Genomic DNA, 24,036 nt, shown 5'->3' with positions numbered 1-24,036 from the left:
GTGGCTTTGAGCACCGTCCGACGTGGTTTGTGCCTGGAAGAATTTGTCATACATGAGTTAGACACACGGCTGTCACAATCCACTGTCTGCCTTCGTTTTGCACCGGACTACACTCCCCATAATCCTTTGCACCCATCTCACCTGATCCCCATCATTTGGACATTATGAGTTAATCCCATCACCTGTCTACCCCTCCTTATCTGTCCTATTTAAGTTCTCCCCTTAGTTCAGTTCTTTGTCCGGTATTGTTGATGTTTATGTTAATGTGTGTCTGGCGCCTGGTTTTTCTCGTGGACTTGTTATTAAATTACCTTTTGGATTATACCCCGTTGTCGTGCACATTTGTGCAATACCGCATCACTAGTTACTGTCTCTTTATTTAAGGTAATAAAATATTTTAATTTTACAAATAACAACATCATACAGAAACAAACAATTTGTAAATCATATACACACACACGGCCAATCAAAGTAAACTATTCTCTACCATTACATGAAAATGCCAGGCTGTGAGCTCTCATTGTTCAACGTTTGACAGAGCTTTTAGTCTTTAGTTGCATTTTTTTTTTGGCAATTATGTTCTTAGAAATGTTATATTATAATTCTAGGAATCTCTCTGCAACCAAGAGACAATAGAGCACAGGAAAAATTATGTGTCCAGCTGAATGTATCTTGGGAGTCAAGAATGCTTCAAATGACAACACCTGAGGTAAACACAACACATTTTCAGCCCTTTTTGAGTGTACATTGACATTACTATACTTGTCATTTGTACATACACAATCATATACTGCACTTCCAAAAATTTGCAAAGCAGAAACGTTGTTGTTTTGCTTCAGAAATGTCCTGATGTTCTGCTCAACACATTGCTGGTTCAAGTTTGGAATTCTGAAGAGTTCAATGAAATGAAACAGAAATGAACAGAAAAAAGATTTATCTATCGTTTCTGTTTGTCCTTGTCTAGCCCACTGAGGTTTGTACTTCCCTGGACTTTTTGACCTTCATCATGCAAGATGAAAGCGTCTCTAACGCAATATTTACAGTAAAAGCAGAATCATGTCCATCTTTCCTGATTTGCGTCTCAAATGATTTAAATCTTTAATTTACTCTTCTCAATCTGATTATTCTTCTACCTATTTCTTGCGCGTTCTTTGTCACACCATGGACTGAGACAATAAAAGAATGATGAAGAAATTAATAGACACATGCAAAGAAAAGTGATTAGTAATAAAAGTATGGTAAAAAATGACAATTTTGGTATAAATAAAAAAATTAACTACAACACTACCAAATGCTGGGTCAAAAAGGAACAAACCCAACGTCAGGTTATAAATTAGCATATGCTGGGTTGTTTTAACCTATTGTTGGGTTAAATATATAAACATTTTGTTAATTTTATGCCGCTTCACAATGGGCTTTGTTGCAAAGCAGCTTTTACAGAAAAAGCAACTCTGAGAATAATTTCTCTGTTGAAAGTTTCCAAGCTATTTTCAATCACAAGTTACTGTAGTGTTTACTGTAAGCTTGACGCAACACAAGAGCACTTCAAATGAATTAGACAGCTATAAATACAGCAACTGTTACATTTTAGCAATAAAATCACTTTGGTAAATGATATTTATCATATTAACTGTAACCTATGTTGCTGTGCACAAACAATAAAACACACCATATATGCGTCATCTCACTCATCTGAAATGAGAGACAGAGAGGGTAAAAAAGTATTTATAAGATGATTTTTTGATGCACATTAAGGGGCTGATCAGACAGAACGCATTTTTTGCTTTTAGACGCGCCTCTTTTGAATTGTTTCAGTTGGCAGGGAGCGTTTTGAACACAGTGCTGGCCGGTATGACCATAAATTAATATAACGGTATTTTCCAGATAAATACCGGTTTCTCCGATACATGGCGGTATTTTTAGACCACATTTTCTACTGATTGAGAGAGGAAATACTTCAGTTGATTTACTTTTTTTAATCACAAGATGGCGCAGCGGATGGCTGCCTCGGTGTGGAGCTCTCCAGTTTATTATACATATGTTGTTGATATAATATTCAGCTATCCACATTCCCCTGCATAACTTGTATATAATACAGTATAATTTGTATATAGCACATCTGTACATACAATATACTGTCTATTGTCCTTTTTGTCAATTGTGTATTGTCTCTCACATATTCATTTTTTTGTTTTGTTACCTGTGCCTTGTCACTTTTTTTAACCTGTATGTGCACTGGAAGCTTCTGTCACTAAAACTAATTCCTTGTGTGTCCAGGCACACTTGGCAATAAAGCTATTTCTGATTCTGATTAAAAGGCAGGTTTATACTGTCATGGTGAGTGAATGTTGTAAAAAAATTCCACTCTAGTATTACACAGGTTTGTAAGTCCCACAAAATGATGCTGTTTATAATAGGGCTGCAACAACTAATCGATAAAATCGATAATGAAATTCGTTGTCAACGAATTTCATTATCGATTAGTTGGTGTGTGACGTCACTTGCGAGCTGCACAGTTATAAATCAAGGGCGTCTTCTTCCCTTTTAAAATGACCGTTTTAGATGTGTCTCTCCATGCAGCAACATGAGCTGCGCAGTTTTAAATGTAGACGTGGTTCTCCGTGGATGCGTCTCTTCGTGCAGCGCGAGATGCGCAGTTTGAAAGTCACACTTGTCTCTCCATGCTGCACGAGGTGCGCAGTTTGAAAGTCACACGTGTCTCTCCGTGCAGCGCGAGGTACGCAGTTTTAAAGTCAGACGTGTCTCTCCGTGGGTGCGTCTCTCCGTGCTGCACATGTTGCGCAGTTTTAAAGTCAGACGTGTCTCTCGGTGGATGCGTCTCTCCGTGCAGCGCGAGGTGCGCAGTTTTAAAGTCACACGTGTCTCTCCGTGCAGCGCGAGGTGCGCAGTTTGAAAGTCACACATGTCTCTCCGTGCAGCGCGAGGTACGCAGTTTGAAAGTCACACGTGTCTCTCCGTGGGTGCGTCTCTCCGTGCTGCACATGTTGCGCAGTTTTAAAGTCAGACGTGTCTCTCGGTGTATGGAAAGCCAGGAGGGTCAAAAACGCGCGAATTTTAACACGTCAACAACACGTACTCTACGCTATGGAAAGCCAGGAGGGTCAAAAACGCGCGAATTTTAACACGTCAACAACGCGTAAAGTACGTGTTTGTTTGCGCGTAGAGTACGTGTAGTTTACGCGTGAAAAATCGACGCGCAAACAACACGTATTCTACGCGCAAACAACGTGTTCTCGACGCGTGACGTCAGACGTCAATTTCGCGTGTTTTTGAGCCATCCGGCCACTTGACCAGTTTGAACGTCCATTTATAGACTCTTTGCCATCACAATGCATGTAAGATGCGAAAGTTCCACATATCTATTTGTGCTTGATGACCAGTGAAAGTCCTCACCACAACAAGCTATTAGATATAGACTTTAATAATCTTATTTGCTGTCTAATTCTCTCGCAATTGAGATTGATTGTTTTAGCAGAGACAGTAAGTACTCTAAATTTTTCGAGCAAGTTCCAGCTTGAGTGGTTTTAGGGTTAAAGTCAACGTACGACTCATCAGCCCGATTGCGGTTCGAATCTGCCTTTTGCCAAAGGTGTTATCTTCTTTTCCCTTCGATCATCAGAATGAAAAGGAATATTTGTTGTAGCGCAAATTAAGGACATGTTCCGAAAGTCGAAATATAGTGCCTCACGGCTAATAAACAATGAAGCTTTTATCTGATAAAGTTACTGGTAGGTGTAGCAGGGAGCTAGGCTTTAACTGTCCCAAAGGCAGCATTCGTTTGTAACAAAGAAGTTGCTAACGTTACAGGTGGAAGCTAAATACTGTGGGAAGGATTTAAGCGCACTGCACGCTTGCTTTGAGTTCAATGATCTTGTTTGTTTTCTATTTGCTCTTTCTTGAGATTGATTGTTTTATCTATAGCTTGGCGATCAAGAATACCATGACAGTTGTACTCAGTAAACGTGATTTAATTTATAATACCTATGTATGTGTGTACATAGTATGTAGATACGTATGTGTCTGTATTTCATTGCTTTGTTTTTTCCTCTTTTTGTGTTGTACAGCTGCTTTGATACAACGCATTTTGTAAAAAGCGCAAATAAACATAAATTTGACTTGACTTCTTTCCTGCTTCTCTGTAGACTATAAAATAAAATACGACTAAAATAACGAAGTCTATTCAAACAGAGTACAAGTACCTGCAACATTGACAAACTAAATAAGTAAAATGCTCTTGACCTTCACTAGCTCCGGTGGCGTATGGTTAGAGACGTCACATCGCTACGCAGCGTTAGAAGCAGATCGATAGGGGTTCGTATCCCCTTTTGCAGAACGTATTCTCCTTTTCCCATCACTCATCAGGTTGGAAAGGCATTTGTTTCAGCACAAAGACATGTTCAAAAGGTGTAAAACGCTTCTTGTGTTTTTATGCAAGAGAGGAGAGATCGATCTGCATTTTTATAAAGTAAACAGCTGATTTTACATTATAACACGGGTTTATGTTTTAGAGGGAAATCCCTAACAACATATAAGATGTATAACTTTATAATATTTTACAGTTTTATTTAAGAAGTTGCGACGCTTTGATCACTTTGATTTCCCCTGAACAGCGGGAAGAATGCAGTCATCTTCGTCCATACAGGACATCATTAGATAAAATAATGATTTTATTTGCATACACTCACAATACCAGCAAAGAGTTAGTGCTTTTGTAGAAACAGAATTAGAACTCCATTGGACACAGCATGATGTTGCGTTTGTTATTTGTATCGGTTAGATTTTAGATGAAGAAATATTGTTGCAGTTAGAAAGAATAGGTTTAGGTTTTATCAGACTTGATGAAAATAAAGTAATGTTTATAATAAAATTTTATTGAAATATAAGATAAATAAATACAAACTTATACAGAAATCAGTTTTTCCTTTTAAAAATAAGTTAAATAAATATTCAAAACTAATTGTCGCCTGAACACACAGAACACCTTGTGATAATTTTTAAGCGTACAAAAAGTACTGCTTTCATAAGATAAGCACATTTATCAATAATAGTCACAACAGCTAGCAGTGGTGTGGTTTTTAAAGTTTTAGAATGAAAAATGTTTTCATTAGTTTTCTTGAATATTAATCTGAGCGAAAATAACCAGTATAAATAAAATTAATTTCACACTTAAGAAGAAGAATGTAATGTTTGCTCGGGTTTTCTATACGTTCTGCAAAATGTTTGTCTCTAATTTAAATTGCAGAGGGATCAATAAATTCCTTCTCTAACGAAATTCAGAATTACAACATTTCTGATGTGTTAATATGAAAATATAATCCCACATATTACGCACAAAAAAACAACAAGAAAAAAGCAAATTGAGCGATGGTTAAACGGTGCACACCCAACACAGGGTTTGGCTATGTGTATATTTTCTTGTCTCTGCCAAAATACAAATAGTCGAATTCATTTGTAAGTCAAAATCAAAAAGTGTCGTGTTCCTGGTCTGATCCCCGGGCTTTGTTGTCTTTTTGTCATGCTTCATTTGTTGGTTATTGCTTCAGGTTTGTGCATTTTAATTCACAAATCCTACAATCCTACTGTATTTATATATATAATATATATATATATATATACAGTGTATATATATGTATATAAATACAGTAGGCCAAGGGGGTTGCCTGCCGCCGCTCACAGATTCGGATTGGGGTTTTTTATTTTTTTGTTTAACAGATAAAATAATTGTGATTTCATATTAAAACTAACCAATGAATCATTTAAAATCATTTAAATAAGTGAAATGTGAAAAATTGGATGTAAGTCCAAATAAAGTCTAGAAGAAGAAAGAGAGCCTGGAAGCATGGCCTAGTGGCCTGAACCCCAAAGCTCAAGTAAAAAGGAAGAGAATGAAGTGAGGGCAGAACTCAAGAGCAGAGCTCAAGGAGAACAGCCCAGAGGAGAAGAGCCGGAGCTCACAGAGACAGCAGCTTCCAGTGAGAAGAAGTAGAGACAGAGCATATCTCATCCTTTTTAAAAGATTCAATTTAAATCGAATATGGGCCAAAACACACAATACTTTGTAATTGTTTTGCTGTGGAGTCCTTCAGGTCACTGGGTTCCACCATCTCGCTTGAACAGATTTTGCCAAGTAAGAGATGTTGTTATGGCAACATTGTTGACAACATTTTTGTAATAAAAAGTCTACACCCACTCCAAACTCTATAACCATAACCATATCCCTTAAACCAGAGGGAAATGATAGATGAATAATAAGGGTGCAGAGGCACAAAGCCTTGGTTAGCTTAATCTTAACATGAAGTGTAACTAATCCCTCAAATCTGATTGGTTGATTGAAATGTTGTCCCAGGGTCAACATCTCTCACTTTGTGAAATCAGGAAAGCCCCACCATCTCACAGGACCTAAAGTTAGAGACTTGCAAGGGGTTGTTCTGTGCACTTCAGTAACGGTCTGGTTTGTCTCAGCTGCTCCCCTACCCGTCCTTGTAGTGCTTGAAAATGGCAGGAAAAGCCATCACAGAGTTCATACCCTGGCCACAATCCTTTTGAACTGTTGCCTTCTAGTCAATGCTTCAAATGAAGTACAAGAACATTTAGGCTCAAAAGTATATACAGGTGCATCTCAATAAATTAGAATGTCGTGGAAAAGTTCATTTATTTCAGTAATTCAACTCAAATTGTAAACCTTATAAAATTAACGTGTCTGTTCCTTTGGGACTGTTGTGTCGTCCTGGCCTGCGAGGGTCGCTCTTCTCCTGCCAGGTGCCTTCAGGATAGACCACATTATGGACTCTGGTTGCTCCAGGCCTGTAGAGGTCAACATTGCTCCTTCTACATCTCATCATTACCGGATTGTCTACACCTGGTTTTGACACTTTATAAGTGTTGTTGTTCCCTGCCTTTTTTGTTCAGTCTTGATCCGGTTACCCCTCATTTCCTGTGTGAGCAGTATGGTGTTAAGGTGTATTACTTATGTTGAGTTTTTTAGACCCCGAGTCTCACTTTTTGTTACTCTGTTTTTTGGAAGCACGGCTGACCAAGTTTGTTTGAACCTTAAGTTTTTTTGTCTACTTATTAAATTTTTTCCATTTCTGATGACTTACGCCTCTGGACAATCTATCTTCTGCAATTGGGTTTAACCCTGGAACTGTACTCAGTGAGCTACACCTCAACTCTTGCATGCCAGGGACCCGGGTTTGATCCCCTCTCCAGGCAACCCATCACAGCAAGACTGAACCATGGAATCCAACCCAGCAGAAGAACCCCAACCCAGTGTCGAAGGTATCTTTGCTGCGCTGTCTGAGCAGGCTACGGCCATTCAGCGACACGATCAAGCCCTCTCTGAGATTCTCAGACTTTCAACCCACAGCCCCAAGCCCAACACACCAAGAACTCCTACAGTCTCCTAGACCCCATCTTGAACCTCGATTACCAGCTCCGGAACGGTTTGATGGCAACCCTGAGAGATGTAGGGGGTTTCTCACTCAGTGCACTTTGGCCTTTCAGCTCCAACCAAGCAGTTTCCCTACAGAAAATAGCAAGGTGGCCTACATTATAACCCTTCTTACGGGAAAGGCGCTCGATTGGGCCTCAGCCTTGTGGGATCAGAAGTCTCCACTCACCATTAACTGCCAACTCTTCATCGAAGAGATGAGGAGAGTATTTCAACATCCTAGTTGCAGGGGTGATGTGGACATCTCTGTTGAACCTCTCTCAAGGAACCCGAAGCGCCGCAGAACTTGCTATTGAGTTTCGCACTTTGGCGGCCGAGAGTGGCTGGGATCAACCGGCCCTTAAGGCCATCTTCCATCACGCCTTATCTCCCAAACTTAAGGATGAGTTGGCTTTCCGAGATCCTGCACCTAATCTCGAGTCTCTCATAGATGTGGCTATCCGGGTTGACCATCGCCTCAAGGAACCAATCTGGAACGACTGCGGGAGATCGATTCACCCCCAATCGAACGGCCAGACCGAGAGAGTTAATCAGGACATTGAGAAGACACTGAGGTGTCTCGTGTCCAACAATCAGACCACCTGGACTCCTCGACTCATGTGGGCCGAGTTTGCACATAATACCCTATACCACTCATCCTTACACATGTCTCCTTTTGAGTGCCTGTTTGGTTTCCCCCCCTCTCTGTTTCCCGGACAGGAGCCAGAGGCAGAGGATCCAGCTGCCACCCAGTTCGTCCGCAGATGTCAGCACTCCTGGCAGAGAGCCCGGGCGGCCCTCATTAAAGCAACCCAACTACAACAGAGGCAGGCTAACAAGCATCGGAGAGTTGGTCCGATACTCCGCGTAGGGCAAAGAGTATGGCTCTCCACCCGAGATCTTCCTCTACGAGTGGAATCCCGTAAGCTGGCTCCTCGGTACATTGGCCCCTTTAAGATTACCAGGAAGGTCAACCCAGTCTCCTATCGACTCCTACTACCCAGGTCTATGAAGATTCATCCCACCTTTCATGTTTCTCGATTAAGACCTGTTGTTTGTTCCACTGTGTCTCCTACCAGAAAGTCTCGGCCAGCACCCCGCATCATTGAGGGACAACCAGTTTTCACAGTTAATAGACTGCTGGATTGCCGACGGGTGCGTGGGAGAGTACAATATCTGGTCGACTGGGAAGGCTATGGACCGGAGGAACGAACCTGGATCCCTGCCCGGGATATCCTTGACCCGACCCTCATCTCTGATTTTCATCAGACCAGAAGACACCATCAGGGGAACGTCAGGAGTCGTTCCTAGGGAAGGGGCTTCTATAACGTGTCTGTTCCTTTGGGACTGTTTGTTCGTCCTGGCCTGCAGGGGTCGCTCTTCTCCTGCCAGGTGCCTTCAGATAGACCACATTATGGACTCTGGTTGCTCCAGGCCTGTAGAGGTCAACATTGCCTCCTTCTACATCTCATCATTACCGGATTGTCTACACCTGTGTTTGACACTTTATAAGTGTGTTTGTTCCCTGCCTTTTTTCTTCAGTCTTGATCCGTTTACCCCTCATTTCCTGTTGTGAGCAGTATGGTGTTAAGTGTTATACTTATGTTGAGTTTTTTAGACCCCCGAGTCTACCTTTTTGTTACTCTGTTTTTTGGAAGCACGGCTGACCAAGTTTGTTTTGAACTTTAAGTTTTTTTGTCTACTTATTAAAGTTTTTTTCCATTTCTGATGACTTACGCCTCTGGACTATCTATCTTCTGCAATTGGGTTTAAAGCCCTTGGAACTAGCTCAGTGAGCTACACCTCAACTCTTGCATGCCAGGGACCCGGGTTTGATCCCCTCTCCAGGCAACCCATCACATTAAATAAATTCAATGCACACAGACTGAAGTAGTTTAAGTCTTTGGTTCTTTTAATTGTGATGATTTTGGCTCACATTTAACAAAAACCCACCAATTCACTATCTCTACAAATTGGAATACTTCATAAGACCAATAAAAAAAACATTTTTAGTGAATTGTTGGCCTTCTGGAAAGTATGTTCATTTACTGTATATGTACTCAATACTCGGTTGGGCCTCCTTTTGCATGAATTACTGCATCGATGTGGCGTGGCATGGAGGCAATCAGCCTGTGGCACTGCTCAGGTGTAATGGAAGCCCAGGTGGCTGTGATAGCGGCCTTCAGGTCATCTGCATTGTTGGGTCTGGTGTATTTCATCATAGATTCTCTGTGGGGTTCAGGTCGGGCGGGTTTGCTGGCCAATCAAGCACAGTAACACCATGGTCATTGAACCAGCTTTTAATACCTTTGGCAGTGTGGGCAGATGCCAAGACCTGCTGGAAAAAGAAATCAGCATTTCTGAAGTCCACAGTCAACTCAGCCATCTACCAGGACATTTTAGATCACTTCATGCTTCCTTCTGCTGACAAGCTTTATGGAGATGCTGATTTCATTTTCCAGCAGGACTTGGCACCTGCCCACACTGCCAAAGCTACCAAAAGCTGGTTCAATGACCATGGTGGTACTGTGCTTGATTGGCCAGTAAACCCGCCTGACCTGAACCCAATAGAGAATCTATGGGTATTGTCAAGAGGAAGATGAGAGACACCTGACCCAATGCAGATGACCTGAAGGCCGCAATCAAAGCAACCTGGGCTTCCATTACACCTGAGCAGTGCCACAGGCTGATTGCCTCCATGCCACGCCGCATTGATGCAGTAATTCATACAAAAGGAGGCCCAACCAAGTATTGAGTGCATAGAAATGAAAATACTTTTCAGAAGCCTGACATTTCTGTTTAAAATATCCTTTTTTTATTGATCTTATGTAATATTCTAATTTGTTGAGATAGTGAATTGGTGGGTTTTTGTTAAAAGTGAGCCAAAATCATCACAATTAAAAGAACCAAAGACTTTTCCACAACACCAACTTTTCCACAACATTCTAATTTATTGAGATGCACCTGTATATATTTTTCCAACAGATAATGTCATAACCTATTCCTATCTCTCTGTAGCCTATATGTCAGCATATCTCACTCCTTGATGGATGTGACATTAAAATGCTCAGAGAATGTATTTGTTACCATTTTACTGAACCCTATTTCGGTAAACACTTGTTAGAGTTTAAACATCAGAAAAATATCATTCTATGCACAAGTTTTTAAATGTGTTATGGATGTGACAAAAAAGGACACGGTTTTCGGGAGACGACAAATTTTGTAGGATTTCTGTGAATTAAAATGCACAAACCTGAAGCAATTATAGACAACAAATGGAGCACATAGCGAGCTGTCAAATCTAAAAGCCGTGTGCTCGACACAACAACATACGCACACTGACAAAAAGACAGCAAAGCCCGGGGATCAGACCAGGAACACGACACTTTCTGATTTTAACGTAGGCCTACAAATGAATTTGACTATTTGTATTTTGGCAGAGACAAGAAAATATACATATAGCTATAAAACCCTGTGTTGGGTGTGCACCATTTAACCATCGCTCAATTTGCTTTTTTTCTTCTTTTTTTGTGCGGGTAATATGTGGGGATTATATTTTCATATTAACACATTAGAAATGTTGTAATTCTGAATTTCGTTAGAGAAGGAATTTATTGATCCCTCTGTAATTTAAATTAGAGACAAACCTTTTGCAGAACGTATAGAAAACCCGAGCAAACATTAGATTCTGTGTGAAACTAATTTTATTTATACTGGTTATTTTCGTTCAGATTAATATTCAAGAAAACTAATGAAAACATTTTTCATTCTAAAACTTTAAAAACCACACCACTGCTAGCTGTTGTGACTATTATTGATAAATGTGCTTATCTTATGAAAGCAGTACTTTTTGTACGCTTAAAAATGATCGCAAGGTGTTCTGTGTGTTCAGGCGACAATTAGTTTTGAATATTTATTTAATTTATTTTTAAAAAGAAAAACTGATTTCTGTACAAATTCGTATTTATTTAGCTTATATTTCAATAAAATTTTATTATAAAACATTACTTTATTTTCATCAAGTCTGATAAAACCTAAACCTATTCTTTCTAACTGCAACAATATTTCTTCATCTAAAATCTAACCGATACAAATAACAAACGCAACACCATGCTGTGTCCAATGGAGTTCTATTTCTGACAATAAGGTAAATTCTGAAATTTTTTGCTCATATAGCCATCTTAAATATTTACATACAAATTTGCATCTGAATTGTTTTATTTGAAAGTAGACATTTCAAGTGTTCTACAGAAATATGTGCCGAGTATACACTTTGGATTGCCTAAATAGTAGGCAAGGCCTAACAGGAAATTGTACCTTTGATAAATGAGATCAGGTAGGTCATGGAGACGGAAGAACGGGCATCATTTTTCTTGTTTTACAAAAGCACTAACTTTTGCTGGTATTGTGAGTATATGCAAATAAAATCATTTAGATTATTTTGTCTAATGATGTCCTATATGGACGAAGATGACTGCATTCTTCCCGCTGTTGGGGAAATCAAAGTGATCAAAGCGTCGCAACTTCTTAAATAAAACTGTAAAATATCATAAAGTTATACATTTTATATGTTGTTAGGGATTTCCCTCTAAAACATAAACCCGTGTTATAATGTAAAATCTGCTGTTTACTTTATAAAAATGCAGATCGATCTCTCCTCTCTTGCATAAAAACACAAGAAGCGTTTTACACCTTTTGAACATGTCATTGTGCTGAAACAAATGCCTTTCCAACCTGATGAGTGATGGGAAAAGGAGAATACGTTCAGCAAAAGGGGATACGAACCCCTATCGATCTGCTTCAAACGCTGCGTAGCGATGTGACGTCTCTAACCATACGCCACCGGAGCTAGTGAAGGTCAAGAGCATTTTACTTATTTAGTTTGTCAATGTTGCAGGTACTTGTACTCTATTTGAGTAGACTTCGTTATTTTAGTTGTATTTTATTGTATAGTCTACAGAGAAGCAGGAAAGAAGTCAAGTCAAATTTATGTTTATTTGCGCTTTTTACAAATTGCGTTGTATCAAAGCAGCTGTACAACACAAAAAGAGGAAAAAACAAAGCAATGAAATACAGACACATACGTATCTACATACTATGTACACACATACATAGGTATTATAAATTAAATCACGTTTACTGAGTACAACTGTCATGGTATTCTTGATCGCCAAGCTATAGATAAAACAATCAATCTCAAGAAAGAGCAAATAGAAAACAAACAAGATCATTGAACTCAAAGCAAGCGTGCAGTGCGCTTAAATCCTTCCCACAGTATTTAGCTTCCACCTGTAACGTTAGCAACTTCTTTGTTACAAACGAATGCTGCCTTTGGGACAGTTAAAGCCTAGCTCCCTGCTACACCTACCAGTAACTTTATCAGATAAAAGCTTCATTGTTTATTAGCCGTGAGGCACTTTATTTCGACTTTCATCCGTCAAGCAACAGACTCACCACATCGATAGCTAAATGGGTGGCTACAGCATGTAGGCCAGTTAATGTAGTGGAGGACGAGGGTCTACTTGAAATTATTCGCATCGCATCTAACGTTTACACATATGAACTACCTTCGAGAGCCACTGTTACAAGCAAGATTCACGACACTTACGAAGAGGAGAAAGTGAAAGTCGAGTAGGCGATAAGACAGACACACACAGTTGCGCTCACCAGAGATTACTGGACTTCCCTCAGTAACCATAGCTACCTGGGGGTCACGGCTCATTATTTTGACACACACTGGAAACTACGGTCGTACGCTTTGACCGTCATGAAGACAGACGAGAGGCACTATGCTGACGTTTGCGCTGAGCACTTTCTGCAGGTAGCCAGACAGTGGAATATTGAATTCAAAATTAGCCCACTGACCACCGATAGTGCACACAACATGATTGCCGCGGCCAGGCAGCTTCCGTTCGAACATATGCCTTGCATTGCACACAGCCTCCACCGAGCTATCACAGTTGCGAAAATGTAAACATGCTTGTGTAAGTAAATAGCTCAGTGCAAAGAAAGAAGTAATGGTAACCTGTGTTTTTCCAGTTTTTTTTTTTTCATGTGTTTAATAGACATGTACAAGTTCTTTGAAAAACATCTATGACCTTTGAAACATGTCTAGTCTTCATGCTCTATGTTGAGTATGGTTTCACTAATAATAAACTATATACATTTGCATAAAGCATCAATATTTGTCCATGCCCATGTTAATTAGAGTATTAAAAACTTGAAAAGTATTCATTTAAGGTACATTTATAACGGATAAAAATGTGCGATTAAGTTGCGATTAATCACGAGTTAACTCATTACAATTGTGCGATTAATCGCGATTAAATATTTTAATCGATTGACAGCCCTACTTATTATAAGTAGAGGTGCACCAATTGACCGGCAAGAGATCGGAATCGGCCGGTTTTTCGTATGATCGGCCCGACCGGTGACCGGCCGGTCAGTCTCACGTCTCGCCGATTCCAAGCCGATCTTCTGTTTCCCGTGATGCGGGCAAGAACGTCACAGCCGTCAGTACACTCAAAGCCGCAAGTAAACATGTAAACGTGTGCGCACACAGCCTGTCTTTCACGGCTCGTTTAAACTCGCATGTGGGTCCACCGGACCGCGAGTCTCTGCTGACTGACGCGCATCTCTCATATCCGCTGACTGCACACGCATCATGTACTGTACAGACAAAAAGGTGCACTGTAGTTCATCTCTCGCTGCTCCGTCTACATGGGGTATGTATGCCAACAGTGATGCTATTAGCATCATGCTAAACTCTGACACATGCTAAACTCATGTTGAAGTCGTTCACTCTGTGTAAAACAAACGTAAATTCCATTCAACCTGATTCCTTGTCTTATGTTAAAACTGTGGTCATTTCACCTAGGTAAAATGACATTCAACACGACTTCTACTTGTTTTAAAAAATCCAAAATATAAAAAAATGAATAAATCAACCAATATATGTGATATATATCTGATTGAGTTCTTTACTAACACAAAAAACGGCAAATACATATACATCTTTAGAGTAGAATTCACTCAAGATTTTTCAACTTTTTTATTGAAGTTGCAGCAAAAATCAACCCACTTCTTTTAATCCTACACAAGATAAAGACAATTTATTTTACATTTCAGAAAAAATGAAATAAAGCAATGTTAGTTTCATAAATGGAAACAGACGAGAATAAAGTTGAAGTATTTTATTGTTATCTTAGACTTTTGTGAGATGAGTACAAAAATGAAAAAGGTAAATTAAGTGACATGTTTAGTTATATTTTATTATTTGTACTTCTTTTCAGTCACAGAGTTATTCAATTTAAGAGTTGTTTGGGAAAGAGAAGATTCTGTAATTTAATGCAGCTTGGAGAACTGCATTTAGGGAAATTTGGGGAAATTGTAATGTTCAATCATTTATTCAATGAAAATAAAAAAAGTGTATTGAAGAAAAGTTAATATGGTTTTATATACAGTATACTGTCAATTATAGTTTGTGGATAGAAAATCGGAATCGGCAGGTTTCACTTCGGCAAAGAAAATTGCAATCGGTGCATCTCTAATTATAAGCAAAAGATGCAATTACATTTTATCCGATTAATCGAAAAAATAATCGTCAAACTAATCGATTATCAAAATAATCGTTAGTTGCAGCCCTAGTTTATAATGAGGTGGCCCTCATGATGAAGTGAAGGAATCGGGATGCATGACAGTTGCAGTCAAAATACAGAACCTTTTAATTGCAAATTTCGCAAAAAACTTGTAACGACATAATGTAAACAATCCCCTTCCCCTATAATAACTGCAAAGTTTTGACTTTTTTAACAACTGAATAGCATGCAAAGGTAACTTGCATACATAATATTTAAGCAAATAAACAGATAACAGGGCTTGAAATGAACTTTTTTCCTTGGTAGCACTGGTGCTCCCAACTTTATGAGTTAGGAGCTCCCACCCGAAAATTAATACCATGATCTGTCTGAATAGTTGAATACAAAATAGTAACAATTTTACCATTAAAACGTGCATGTGATATCTGCTTGTTTTACATAGTCACAATGGCTTCATGATATCCTGAAATCATATTTTTAATCATAAAACAAAGGCTGAAATTAGATATGTGAGAGGAAACTGATCGCATCATGCTGTCAATCCTCCTTCCTCTACTGACCCTTATTTCTCATCATAGCATACAGACACAGTTAAAACTAAAAACACATCATGTTATATGCTTATATTGAGCAGGTATGAGGGGAACACGATTGCTTTTGTTTGCTCGTGAGTGTATTTAATATAACATAATGCGAACTTGCAATTGCTACACCTGTGTTACATTCATCTGCTGTTCAGCCACGCGGTGCACGCTCCCATTGCGACGTGAACAGAACATGTATAGTTACCGCTCAAGCTTGATATGAACATCCAAACCCTTCCGTTTACCGCATGTTTATATAGAAAAATTATGATAAAGTAGTTTCCCGGCATAGAACGACGCATTCTGTAGCTGTGTCTCGTTTCGTAAGGCTGCGTCCTTGTGTCTTCCGGAGGTCTCACCCTCTAAAGGATGTGGTATACGGAGAATCCCCAATTTAGAATTAAATGAGACGTCTTTCGTAGGACATACTGGCAGAAAAGGAAACAGGAAGTACCACGTTGCTATGACAACACGTTGCACTCGCACACCTGTCAAATGAATTAAAATGATTTCTACGTGATTTTAAGAGGTAAAAAGTTGGTTACTTTCTACCCTAAACAAATATAAAACATTTTGCCTTACTGTTTTAAAACGTTTAAAAATCACTAAACACTTGTAAACCTATTACTACATATGCCTGCTAAGATTAAAAAAAGTGACACAAATTGTAAACTGTTAACATTTAAACACCACATATTGCTTGAATGTGCAGCTGTGGCCGTTCATTCAAATAACAGACGTTGGCCGACGCAAAGGATTGTGGGTTACTCTAGCAACGAAGGATACATCTCATGTGTCCTCCGAATTCTTGTAAAAGTAGGTCGCATTTGAAGGGTGCATACGGAGTGTCCTACCTGCGTTTATGAAACGAGACAGCCTCGGTGACGTAGCAGGCTTCAAATGAGACCTCCGGAAGATGCAGCCTTCCGAAACAAGACACAGCTTGTGTGAATGGCTGGTCACAGTCCAACAGTGAAAAGGGACCCCACTGAAACAGTGTCGCGCTGCGCCGCGTTCCGCACATTGTTTAAGCGACATACACCCGTAATGCGGTATATAAAAAATCATATCATAATAAAAATACACACCGGTATTCGGTATTAACCGGTATATTGCCCAGCACTGCTTATGCGCGCTGGACGCCTCGCGTTTTTGCCGCCTGCTGTGCCTCGTGTTTTTGGAGGAGCGCTCTGAGTGCCTGAAGTTGAAAAAAGTCAACTCTGACAGAAAAGTGGTTGACATCATGCGCCATGCGAGTGTTTTTGCTTTAAAAGCAGTTTGGCACTTTAGCAGAGTAATAAAAGAAGGAAAAACTGAACATAAACAGCAGGACTAAAGAACGCAAGAGAATTCATGTTGGTGTGCTGGAGAGGGACAACTGAACAAACAAGAAATACTTATAGTCTTCCAATAAGGGACTTTTAGGGATTTTAGAAGGGAAAAAGACTCTTAACCGAATAATTTACCCAAGATTTAAAATTCTGTCATGCAATTTCAATTTAAGAACCTTTCGCACCAGACTTGATTCAGAGTCTCGGATGTGCGACATGATAACACTTTTGAAACAGTAGATCCCAATGTGGCGATTCACACCTGGTGCAATTTGGGTAGATGCAATTTTGACATAGGCTATTGTCATAACCAGAGAGCTCTTCTATATTAGACTAGCTAACAACATCTGTCCTGTTGCTATTGCTTGCTAGTAGGATTGGGAATCGAAAATCATTCTGGAATCATAATCGAAAGGTTAGGAATCTGATACTCAGTGTTCCCCTACCATTACCTTGGGGGCGCCCCGCCTCTCCGAAGGGCACCTCCCGCCCCCCTTGAAGGCCAAGTTTATTTATTTTTTTAATGTAGCGTTAGATCACAAGAGAAGTCATTTAAGGTTACCTTTCCTATAACATGTCTATACCTTGTTCTCGTACTAAACAAACTAAATAGCATTATGTTATTAATCTTATTTACATGGCGGCATGTCATTTCTGTTTCTACGTGGTCGCGCCTTTACAATTCTCCTCTGCTCTCTGTATCTAGTTCCTACCCGACGCACGCGCACGCACGCACGCACGCACACACACACACACACACCCGCACACACACACACAGACACATGTGCGCACATACAGAGGTAAGCACACTTTCACCAGCGGACAGAGAGTGCGTGTGGGAAAATATGTTGCGTCAACCACCTGCAAAAATTGCATTTTTAAACGCTCCCAGGGTGGTGAAAATACGCATGCCCTGCCCCTGACAAGCAACAGTCCAGTTACCACCGGATGACAGGTTTTCACCCAGCTTATCCTTCGTTCCATCCGGACCGCAAGACACAATGAACCATTAAAAAAATCTATTTCTGTGGTTGAAATTGAGCAGCTGTCAACAGTCAGGGACATTTATATTGATTATATTTTGCCGCTATATCCTCTAATATCTTTATTTAGCTCCAAACGCGCTACATTTTAACCTTTCTGCTCCGTGAGCGCTGCTTCTCCCTCCAAAGACACGTCGCATATAAAGACCTGCAGACACCAAGAGCAGGTAAATAAATGGACACTTTTTCTGTAACGCTTAAGTAGACGAAAATGCAGCAGTAATAAAGTATTTTTATTTTATATCAAGTATCCAGTGTTTCCCTAGGTTTACGGCTTTGGGGGGGGGGGGCTGCGGTCTCTATATTTTTTTTGCGGCGGAGGTCCGGAAAATACTTTTTTTAAATAAATAATGTTAAATCAATCAATTTAATGTAAAAAGCTATATAGGTTTGTGACAAATTATAAAAAATAACGTCTTGTATCTACATATAGCATTTATGATATTAATAGCATAAATAATCAGCATGTTAAGAGCATTTCATTGTGAATCATGTTTTAATTGGAAAGAATTAGAATCAGTTCTATTATGAATGGCATGGAAAGGCTGTTAGTAACTTTGTAAGTACTCCTGCTCATGATATATTTATTTCAGTTGTTACATTATGTTGTCAGTAGTTTTTTTAAATATTAAACTGTGACTTTGCTTCAGCACCAGAGCCTACAACACATTTTCTCAGTTACCAGACCTTCTGTTTCATACAGACTGTGGCTATCAGAATATAAAGTAAATGACCTGATAAAACATTAAATTGATTGATTTAACATTATTTATTTTAAAAAAGTATTGTCCGGACCTCCGCCGCAAAAAAAATATAGAGACCGCAGCCCCCCCCCAAAGCCGTAAACCTAGGGAAACACTGGATACTTGATATAAAATTAAAATTCCTCTTATCAATTCCTGTGTGCACATTTTCAGAAATGTGTACAGTATGTGTTAACTTGTGATCTGCTGATCTCTCAATAAAAGCCCTTGAAAATGTAACCATATTTTTACAATAGTAACCATCGTTTAACAAAGGTATTTGTAGTAAACAGTAACCACAAACTTACCATAGTTTCATTATAATAACTACAGTTTAATATATCTGTAGTTAAACTATCATAATACAAATTGTAATAAATCGGTCAAAACAAGCAGGTTAAATGACCATAAAGGTTGACATGTGAATGTTTTACTTAATTTTTTACAACTTTGAAATTGGTATAGTATGGTAAGATATGTTTATGGTACCGTGACAATCCTAGTGTGACTAACACAATCTCACAGGGTTTCATACGTATTTTACGAGGTGGCTAATTCATTTGAATTTGTATTATTTTACACAATCTTTTGTTTTCGTGCCAGTATGTGTGTACATAATCTCACATAATACTCAATAACATACTATGCTTACATGCTTGCACTACAAATCTAACAAAAGACTCAATAACATGTACTATGTTTACATTCTTGCACTTCAAATCATCTTGCACTGTTCCCCAGCTACCTGACTTACAATGTTTACAATGTTCTCCTTGCACATGTACAGTATTTATTTGTAGCATTTTCATGTAGACTGTAGTATATTTCACTCTCTCAGTAAATTAGTAGGATAGTTTGTGTATAGGTTTATTCTTGTTTTACTCCAATGTTGTATGTCTGTATTTATGTAGCACTGTGGTCCTGTGAGTCACGACATTTCATTCCACTGTATGTCCCCACATTTAGCGGAATGAAAATAAAGCTCAACTTGAACTTGAACTTGTAAAATACATGATCAAAATACATGATCAATTTTAAAATACAAAATTATACACAATAATTTTACATGAGCTCAGGGGCCAGTTGCATAAACTTAGCCGCTAAGACTGCGTTTTAACAACTAGGGCCCTATTGTACACCCGGCGCAATGCAAGTGTTTTTGCTAGTTTCCGCCCGATGCACTTCTCATTTTCCCGTCCTGTGCCACGTTGTTTAAATAGCAAATGGATTACAATGTAAAAGATTATTATTGTGTACATAAAGATAAACATCCGGCTTGTCATGTAGATGATCAGCTCACGCGCTTTAACCTCATGCACGAGCAGATGCGTTTCCTCTCTAGAGAAGCGTCCAGTCTTTGCTCTTGCAAATTCCGCTGTGTAAGTAGCGAATCTGCCATGGCGCGAGCGCAACTGACTCTTAAAGGGAATGAGAGATGAGACTCTGATTGGTTTACTGCACGTTACACCCAAAAAACACCCATTACTCATTAAGGGAATCGGGACAACCCATTTAGACCATGCGCCCGGGCACGCCGACCGTTTTCCTGTCGTTAAATAAGCAAAAGTGGATTCGGACACACCCTGAGTGCACCTGCGCCGTGTGCTTTAAACCATGCGCTTAGATCTTGAAAATAGGGCCCCTAGTCTCACTGACAAGCAATTATTTAAGACCAATTAGTCTTACTTTTCAGATTTCAATTAGACCAAACTATATAAGTGACTTTAAGAAGTTAGGACCAATCTTGAAGAAAAAAATTGGATGACTAACTTGTAAGACTAGTCTAATTAGTTTATGCCGGCCCCAGGTTGGTAAGACTTAGCTTGAATGCAGTAATTCAGTTTACTTTTGATGTGAAAGAACCAGTCATCAGCGATTCAAAAAGTCCTTACAGTACGTTTACACGATAATGGAGCGGAGAAGTTTTTTTGTGTGTTTTTAAAAGGTTTCACATACACATGACAAGGCTGTCAAGACGAAATGCGTTTAAGCTCAAACAAGCTAAAACAAATAAAAATGCTGTGTTATGCATGCCAAGCGAGTGGATGGGGATGATACTTTGTACAGAAACACTACAGGCCTGCACACATATCCAGTTTTAAGCCAAAGGCACTTTTACCCCAAATCTTTGGAACAACATGAGAGCGAGTAAATAATGACAGTGTTTACATTGTTCTGTGAACTACAGTACTACTTCAACAAGAGCTTGTAAACAAAACATTATCATCATCAACCAATCACCAAGCACACAAAAACACTCAACATAATGCAACAAGGGAAACTTAGTCCATTGTATGCACCTGCCTGTTCTTGCTTATTTAGTGTAAAGCCGGGCTATTCAATTGGTGGCCCGCAGGCCGAACCTGACCCTCGATGTAATTTGTTCCGGCCCTTTAAGTAGCATAGTGTGAAATTTAGTTCAGTCGGGAACGGACCCTACAGTTATGAAGTGACGCGCGTTTGTTCCATTCAGCACGAGCTGCAGCAGCATTGAGCAGGAGTCACGTGATGTTAGGCGAGTGGCGCGACTCGCAGTCTCACCTGTGAGAAGCGGTGAACAGGACGATGATGGATGAGAACTTTTATTAGTTTCATTTATGACATTTTGTTAGCACGAATAGGACCACCATTTCAAAAGTACAGAGGCAAGGGCGGAGAATAGAGTGTCGGAGAACAGCGCCTGTGTAGGTTAATGTTGTTTCACTGAATTTCCCTTATTTTGTTATGCAGTTTCAAAATATAACAAATTAACATGTTTGAATGTAGAAAGGCCTGCTTGGGTGTCTTACAATGCACCGATGTTGTTGTTGTGCAATTTAAAATACAACATCAGCATGTTTAAATGTAGGAAAAAACTTTGGGTGTCTTATGGGGCAAAAATTTAAAAAAAAAATACATACGGGCTCCCATATTTAGGGCCCTATGATTGAATTGCGGAATCCAGGCATAAAACAGATTTTGCTGTATAATGCGGAATGGCACAGAATCTGGCAAATGTATTATTTCTTAACCAGAAGGTAGCACCGAACAGCTAACAAAATTCAAATTGTGCATGAATAACTTTAGAAATATTCAGATGGTGTTTAAATATGTAATCTGCAATTGTTTTGCTTGCGCTCGTGGAGCTTTCAGAGAACACGGCGTGCACATGTACTCTTTCTGTTTCATGTGAGAAAAAAAAATCTGGTTAACTTGAACAAGATATAACACACCCACATTTTACCACACCATCCCTCTTGATTTTCACTGAGTATATTATTTACTTTAGTAAACTAAAGTAAATGTGCTAGTAACATTAAAAATTAGAGCTTATTTAAAAAATATGACTTACATTTAAGTAGACTTAAAAACAAAATATCTTTTGTTTCTATTTTAAATTTTCATTTAATTTTAATATTTTCAACGTATCTACTGCAGGTTTTTTTACATAGTTTATAAGTGAATACTGTAGTATACTGAAGTATTTTTTCATGTGGGCATATATATTACTATTGTATAGTAAAGGATGGAAAACATAAAATTTGGGAAAAAATAAGACAGATTTCTTATTGTTGTTGTGTCATCCCTCATATTGCAAGCCACATCTCTCCAGCCCCTCGTTTGGGATGCTTTTCATGAACTGGCCCCCATGACAAACTAATTGAATAGCCCTGGTGTAAAGTATGTTCATTGTTTTTTTGTGTTTACAGATTGTTCGTGTTGACAATAAAGAAAGTGAGTCTTTTTTCCTGAATAAAGCCAGCTGTGCTGTGGGTGTCATTAGAGTCACAGATGGATGCAGCTCAAACTCTTGGTGATGTGGGGAGGGCTCCAGAAAGGAGTTTGTTTTGTACCCTATTTCTGAGTCAACATTGCCAGGAGGAATGTCACTAGTCAGAGAAATCCTCTATTGATCTCTCTCCAGGGGCATCAGCATATCCATAACTGGAGCATAAATGTCAAATGTGCTGGGAAAACAGCGACACGCTGACTGCAGAGTTCTGAATGCCACTGGATGCAAATGTGCAAATAAATGTATGAACAAAAGGATGTGCAGATTAAAAAATGTGCAAAACCATCAAAAAGCACGTTAAAAACAAATTTATAAGAGAAATGTTCTTGACAGTACCCCAGAGAGATTACAGTTTCTATGCACGTATGTATAGATGCATGGATCATGTGAGTATATAAATACAACATGATGTTTCTGGCCAATGTTTATGGGTCAATGACATTGAAACAAGTTGTTAGACATGTAATCTTTGTATTCATGTTGATTCATTGATTTTTTTAAACTGTTAAACCATTTTTTAAACAAAAACAATCACAATTCAACAACAAAATGTTTTAAATGACTCTTGGTCTCTTGGTATATCTGTTTAATACTTAAAAACCTTAACAAGGTCTACAGAGTCCTGTGTGTGACATCACTTCCTGTTTTATGTTTTTTCATTTCCTGCATGTTGAAATTTCTAGCTGAACAAACATCATTAACTCTATCCCCAGGATTCCATGTGACAAACATTTGCTTAAAGCACATTGATCTTACAAAGAAAACAAGCTGAAAGATTCATACTTTAAATCATGTGCAGATAAAGCCATACAAAATATCTGGGGCAGAATAAAGTCTGTGCTGTCACAGGCATCCTGTGAAAAATCTTTTTTTCAGTGGTTTGTCTGGAATATCACGTGGACTGCCATCATGATGAGTAATGGCACCCGTGATCCCTTTCATTATATTAAACTGGGAGATAATGATTGAAGAAAGGAATTGTGCTTGCGTGTTCGCATAACCAAATTCACCTCTCCTCCATATGAGGGATAAATGGTTGCACATGGTAGGCTGGGAATTTGAACAGAGATTTCCACATAAAAATGCAAGTGAAAAAAGCAGTACTTTCTAACAAAGCTAACATTCACACTGACCTGCCCCCCTCCCTAATTATTTTTAATAATACGAAAGCGCATATGCCCAATGCATAAAATAATCATTAGAGAATACATAAAGAGCTTACATTTATAATATTTTACTATTCTCTATGTTGCTGCATATTTAGATTTTCTTCATATTCATTACAAAAGGGGGCATGAAAATGATGGCTGAATGAAAATGATTTAAAAAAGACAATAATAAGGTTCCATGCCTAACAGACCTAACCATCACTGGTGTGAACATAGATTGTACTAAAACATGTGAATGAGTGTAATGATCCTTCCCTTCTTGTGGTTGTTTTTCTAGGTTGGAGTGACAGGATCATGACAGTCCCATGTTTTGTGCTTGTGTTTGGATGCACATGGCCACTGTTTG

The 24,036-nt window shown here is 39.0% G+C and overlaps 1 protein-coding gene and 1 long non-coding RNA gene across 3 annotated transcripts in view; one reads left to right on the top strand and one right to left on the bottom strand.

Annotated features, from left to right (window-relative positions):
* fstl1b (follistatin-like 1b) overlaps window positions 1-24,036 on the bottom strand; it is an 86,127-nt gene that overhangs the window by 41,961 nt on the left and 20,130 nt on the right. The window lies entirely within an intron of this gene.
* LOC130555414 (uncharacterized) lies at window positions 273-22,678 on the top strand. The gene is made up of 3 exons (XR_008963118.1): window positions 273-384; window positions 609-709; window positions 22,439-22,678. It is a non-coding gene; the product is annotated as an uncharacterized LOC130555414 (long non-coding RNA).

This window comes from Triplophysa rosa, linkage group LG6 (genome assembly GCF_024868665.1).
Source record: "Triplophysa rosa linkage group LG6, Trosa_1v2, whole genome shotgun sequence".
Lineage (NCBI taxonomy): Eukaryota > Metazoa > Chordata > Actinopteri > Cypriniformes > Nemacheilidae > Triplophysa > Triplophysa rosa.
This window is presented reverse-complemented; position numbering and strand designations above follow the sequence as displayed.